At 54.6% G+C, this 6,307-nt stretch overlaps 1 long non-coding RNA gene across 1 annotated transcript; it reads right to left on the bottom strand.

Moving 5' to 3' along the window:
- Positions 1-1,143: 1,143 nt before the first annotated feature.
- Positions 1,144-6,250, bottom strand: LOC123651554. The gene is made up of 3 exons (XR_006740341.1): positions 4,913-6,250; positions 2,883-2,992; positions 1,144-2,046 (listed from the first exon to the last, which is right to left on the bottom strand). It is a non-coding gene; the product is annotated as an uncharacterized LOC123651554 (long non-coding RNA).
- Positions 6,251-6,307: the final 57 nt, after the last annotated feature.

Consider the following 6,307-nt stretch of genomic DNA (forward strand, 5'->3'; position numbering starts at 1 on the left):
ACGATACTATTGTCTGTGTCCATGTGTTATGCATATATGCATACAAGTCCTTTGGTTTATCTCTTCCCACCCACCCACCCTCACCTCCACGTGGTGGCGTTAGGCCCCACGGGATAACTTCCTCATCTCAAGATCCTTGATGTGATCACATCTGCAAAGACTTTGCCACATACGGTGACATTGCTGGTTCCAGGGACCAGGACCTGATGTCTCAGAGGTCTGTGCCACCTTGGACAAGTGTCCCAGCCTTCCTGTGCCTCGGTCTCCGCACTGTAAAACCACAGTGGCCATCTTATCGGGCTCCTAGGAGGAATCAATCAATCCATTACAGAAAGCACTTAACATGGTGACAAGCACATGAAAAGAGCTCCGTGTTAGCTTTAATCTGATCAGGACTCTCCGGCCGTGACAACATCCCCACGAGGGCAGCTCCCTGCTTTGTCCTGCTCAGCACCGTCTCCGGCCCTGCCACGGGGACCACACAACGTGGGCGTCCCAGACACAGCTCATGCCGCCAGCCACTGCCTGGCTGGGTGGCTTTAGGGAGGCCGTCTCTCCCCTCTGGGCCCAGTCCCTCCTGCCTCCGTGAGAAGCTTCCAGCGAGAAAGTACATTTCTCCGCCTGGAAGGGCGTGTCCCTGCCGGGCAGAGGGTTCAAGGATCAGGAGCTGGCCGCAGCTGCTTTCTCTCTGAGTCACTAGATTCCTCCATGTAAGGCCAAGTGTCTAAACATTATGCGCAAGCTGGCTGGAGATAAGGTGGGGAAACATTGATTTGGCCAAAGCAAGTGCAGCCAAGGCCCTGGGCCGGACCTCCCTGGAACTTTTCAGCAGCATGACTTAGCGCCTAGCACCTGCCAGGAGGCGGGAGGAGGAGTGGCAGGGAAGTTGGGGGAGGGGCCTGAGGCCTAGCTGTGGGGGTGAGAGCCTGCTCCAGGCATCTCTGGTCCCAGAGGCAGCGTTGAGTCGAATCCTCCAGCGGAGAAACTGAGGCCCCCAAAGAGCGAGACCCTCAGGCTCAATACAAGCTATCCCTCCCCCAAAATGTGTGCACACAACGTCTGTAGATCCTATTACATTTTGAGAATGAAACATGTTTTAGTAAACACTGCCTTTATCATTACTCGATGTGCGTATGTATTTTGGGGGGCACCCTATATTTATGCTGTGAACTCTCTCTTCCTTCCCGTGTGGGCCAATGGAAGCTTAGAGATGGGTCAGTGAGGTTTGGAGAGAGAGAGAACCCAGGGACCAGAGGCCGGAGGGCAGGAGAAAGCAGTGAGAGCCGGGAGCTCTGTCTCCACAGCCTGACATCCGAAGCCGTCCCATGGGGACCCTGTGGCGACACAGTCCTCTCCCTCGGGGAGGCCTGGAATCCAACAGCGGTTTTGCTTTCTCAGGAAGAGGTGGAATCAGACGCTACGTTTCTTTTGTCCTTTGAAGCATGGGAGTTGGAGGTGAGAGGACAATCAAGTAAAAAAAAAAAAAAAAAAATCTTGCCCAGAGAAGAAACCTCTTTCCTAGACTCAAAAATACTTTGTTTACACAGATGGCTGCTGTCGGAGGCCTGACTCCGAGCCGCTGCGGGCGGCGGAGTGAGGATGGAGGGGCCTCTGCGAGCTGAGCAAAGTCACGGTCCTGGCGGTGTGAGCACGGTGACCTCGGCTCTCCCCCACGGAGGGTTCTTCTCCCGGCCCTCGTCCTGTCCAACGGCGTTACTGCTGACTGCTCTTTAAGTGTCGGAAGCGTCACCTCTGACCTCTGACCTCTGGGCTTGGATGACCCGTGGAGCTTGCACATCTTGGTGGGAGAATTAATGTCCTAGCGCCTTACACGTGTTTGGGGAGGAAATAACGCTCGTCAAAGAACAACATGCCTGTCAGGCATCCCTGGCTGGCAGGTGACATCACAAGGCTGAGTGTGCTCAGGCACTCGCGTGTGCTTGCATTTTCTCTTCCTTCTTCATTTTTCCACAACGTGGGAAGTGTTGGCCGGTATTTGAGAGGCATGAAAACGGAGAGAAGCAGCGGTTTGGTCCACTCTTCTCCCTTGTAGGATAAGAACGTGTTTCTGGGTGTTTCTAAACCAAGACTGGCTCTTCTCCTTCTATTCTGTGTGTCGGAAACACCTGGGGGTCTTGTTCACTCCGGGGGCCTGGGGTGGGCTGAGCCTCTGCTTTCCCAGCATGCCTCCAGGCAACGCTTAGCTGCTGGTCTGCGAGCACATCTGGAGTGACCAGGCCTTAGCATGTGGCTTGGTGCTTGAGGTCACTGTCATTGGCGAGGCTTATCAGGGTTGGCCAAGCCTGCCCCACACACCCCTGCCTTTAGACCTTCCTCCTTCTGTCCCACCACCACACACACACACACACACACACACACCACACACACACACACACACACACCACACACACACATACACCACACACACACACACACCACACACACACACACCACACACACACCACACACACCACACACACACACACCACACACACCACACACACACACACACCACACACACACACACACACACCACACACACCACACACACACACACACACCACACACACACACACACCACACACACCACACACACACACACACACACCACACACACACACACCACACACACCACACACACACACACATACACACACACCACACACACACACACACACCACACACACACACACCACACACACACACACACACACACCACACACACACACACACCACACACACACACACACCACACGCATACACACACCACACACACACACACACACACACACACACACACACCGTCTCTGCTAAGCCTCTCCCTGAGCTCCGTGCCTCCTCGGAGAGAGGGCACCTCCTCCTGCCAGGTTCTGTCCACTTACAGATTCAGGGGCTGTCAGAGCTGAAAGGATCTTTGAGCGAATCTTACTTGACTCTCTTCAGAGTTCCCAGGTACTTTTGTGGCAAGAGCTAAAGTCCTAGCTCTACCTGGCTGAAGCAAAAATAAATAAATAAAAACAAAAAATACCCTTAGCCAGTTTGGCTCAGGCGATAGAGCGTCAGACCAAAGGGTCCCGGATTCGATTCCGGTCAAGGGCATGCACCTTGATTGCAGGCTCCTCCCAGGCCCGGGCCTTGGTCGGGGAGCATGCAGGAGGCAACCAATCGATATGTTCCTCTCACATCGATGTTTCTCTCTGTCCTTCCCTCTCTCTTCCACACTATCTAAAAATCAATGAGAAAATATCCTCACGTGGAGATTAATAAAAAACAAACCCCACAGAAAAATAAATGATTGGCTCATGTAAACGAGCATCCAAACATATTTATGGAAGCAATGTTTGCAATAATAAAAATCCAGAGACAATCTACAAGTCAGCCAGGCGGGACTGGCTGAGCAAACTGTGGCTGGTTCCTGTTCCGGAATGCCCTCTGCTGATAAAGAGGATGGGAGGGCAGCTACGCCGACATGAGGAAGCTCCGAGATGTCTGACTGAGAGAGGAAAACAGGCACAGAGTGTATATACTCAACACGATACCATTTGTTTCCAGACACACCACAGGAACCTGCATTGCTACAAGTCTGTGCAGGTGCGTGTGGCCGCATAGACGGAGCCGGGCTTCCTCGCCCAGCGCCCGGGGCATGTGGAGCAGGAGGGTCTGCCGTGGGGCCGCCGTGGGCTTTGTAGACTGTTTCTCAGAGCCCCTGCCTTCCACCTATTAGATGCACCGCTCCCCCAGGGGTGACCACCAAGGTGCCACCAGACATCGCCAAACGTGGCCTGGGAGCAAAATCACCCCCCTTTTAGAGCCACCGGAATAAGATCTGGAAATGCCCATTTCACAGACAAGATCAGTTACCTCTGGGGGGATGAGAAGGCCTGAGACAGAGGTGAAGGATTTACATTCACTACTAACTCATTCATTCACCTGTTTCATACATAGTTATTAAGCACCTACTGTGTGCCAGACACTGTGCTAGACACTAGGAATGCATGGGGGGTGGGGGGGAGAGACAAAGATGGCTGCCCGTGTGGATCTGACATTCTCCTGGGGGGGCGACAGACAAGACACAGGTGGGGCATCAGTACACCAGACGGTGCTGAGTGCTAAGGACCAAAGTAAGGCAGGGAAGGGCCCGGGAGGCTGGGCCGAAGCGGTGTTTGAATTTCTCAAAAGGGGAGTCTGTCTATCCATGTGCTATTTTAAAACTCTTCAGGGCCTGGGTGGGCTGAGCTGCCGCAGCCTGGCTCCCTGTAGCTGGGACCGCCCTCCCGAGGCTGCAGGCTGGGGCCCAGGCAGCAGCTGGCCCCGGACCTCCCTGCTTTCCCTAAATCCCCTCCGTTTCCAACAATAAACTCCTTGTCAGACCCCCTCAGCCGCACATCCGACAGCTGGCCGCCAGCCCCCGGGCACAGTGCTCAGTGCCCATGCGCCCTCCTCTGCCTCTATGGACCCCTCTAGCTCGCTGCCAAAGGATACTCACAACTTCTAACACATCTCTGTAACAATAATAACTACGGTGGCCGAGGCCCTGGATGCCTGGCCCCTGCCGCCCCTCTGGCTTCATCTGTTCCCGCGGTCCCCTCCCTTACCAGCCCCCGCACTGGCTTCTGTCTGCTCCTCGAACATTGGAGCTTGGCCCTGCCTTAGCCACGTGGCCCATGTTCCACGTTCTTTCTCTGTTCTGTAGGGAAAAGGTCGTTGGATCTAAAATGGACTCTTTCAGTTCTGACCTCTGACTTGGGTTATTCCTGCCTCCGTTCCCCCTGCCCTGGGGCAGCCGACTGAGGAGGGTGCCAAGACCAACCGTGAGGTGGCAAGGACTTGGGTCTGGAGGTGCCCGGCCCTGTTTAAACCTGGTTCTTTCCCCACCAGCAGCCTTCCCACCCTAAATGAAGCGACGTCGGACCTGCCTTTGAGGCTTCTGGGCAGCGTGAGGTCAGAATGTGCCAACGTGGCTGGACTCTGGTGCCCAGTCATTCAACCAAACAGCACAGGTGGGGTTGCTGCGAAGGTGTGGTTAACACCTACGGTCTTGACGCTGCACAGGAGACGGTCCTGGGTCACCTGCTGGGCCTGGTCCAATCAGCAGAAAGGCTGTCAGAGCAGAACTGAGGTTTCTCTAGGGAAGAAGACATTTGAGTGTCCAACCTGCCCTTCCTAACAGCCTGCCCGCAGGTTTCAGATTTGCCCAAATAGATTATTCTCTCTCTCTCTCTCTCTCTCTCTCTCTCTCTCTCTCTCTCTCTCTCTCTCTCTCTCTCTTCTGGTTCTATTTCTCTGGTGGCACCTTGATGGTTCAGGAAGGATAAATAAGATAACACCTAGAAACTCTGGCATATAGTAAATGCTCAAGAAATACTAGCCCTGCTATTCTCTCCTCACCTGAAGGCGCAGCTCTTGTCCTGAGGCCCCCGAGGGCAGCGGACATGGCTGAACAGCAGCGACCTGGGGACCAGCGGACCCGGCTCAGGCCCAGGCCTCCCCATCCCTTCCTAGCGGTGGTCTCCTGGGCCTCAGCACCTCCATCTGTCGGATGACAATCATCTACCGGTTCCTGTGATTCGATGGCATCCTGACCACCTAACTCCGGGACACCGGGGATTTTGATAAAGCCTGCAGGCTTCCTTCTCCATGTCTGTTTGCTCACGTGTCATAGGCACAACGTATTGTGCCAGGCATTGTGGGAGGTCATAAGCCACAGAGGAGCCAGGCAGCATGTGGCTTGTCTTGGAACACAGACACATCAAATGTCTCTGAACTAAGACACTCCCTCTCCCTGGAGAGCCTTGGACTTGGGGCAGCCAGGAGGGAGTGGAGGTAGAGTTGGCCTGGATGACTCTGAGCTCAGAACCATGATGAGCCAGTAATTTTCCTCTGAGATTAGTGTTCTCGGGATTAAGTCCTATTCATCCACCCATTCATCTATCCACCCATTCATCCATCCACTCATTCATCCATCCATCCATCCATCCACCCGCCCATTCATCCATTCATCCATTCATCCATCCATCCATCCAACCAACATTTATTGAGGACCTAGTCCGTGCCTACACTGTGTGGATAAGGGACAGAGTCGGAACTAGCCTCCAGCCTCCCTCATTCCTGCATCCACCCTCCTTCTCAGGAAAATCCCTCTCCCGGGAGACCCAGGGACTAGGAGGAGCTCAAGGGGGAGCACTGGGGCTTCAGTCCTGTCTCTCTGCAAAGGCCGGGGCCTGCCCCTCCCACCATGAGGTAAAGGGAAAACCTGTGGCTTTCCTCCTGGGACTGAGGCCGGTGGGCCTGGGGCTGGGCTGGGCTC

Source organism: Pipistrellus kuhlii, unplaced genomic scaffold, assembly GCF_014108245.1.
Source record: "Pipistrellus kuhlii isolate mPipKuh1 unplaced genomic scaffold, mPipKuh1.p scaffold_m20_p_6, whole genome shotgun sequence".
In the NCBI taxonomy this organism is placed as follows: domain Eukaryota; kingdom Metazoa; phylum Chordata; class Mammalia; order Chiroptera; family Vespertilionidae; genus Pipistrellus; species Pipistrellus kuhlii.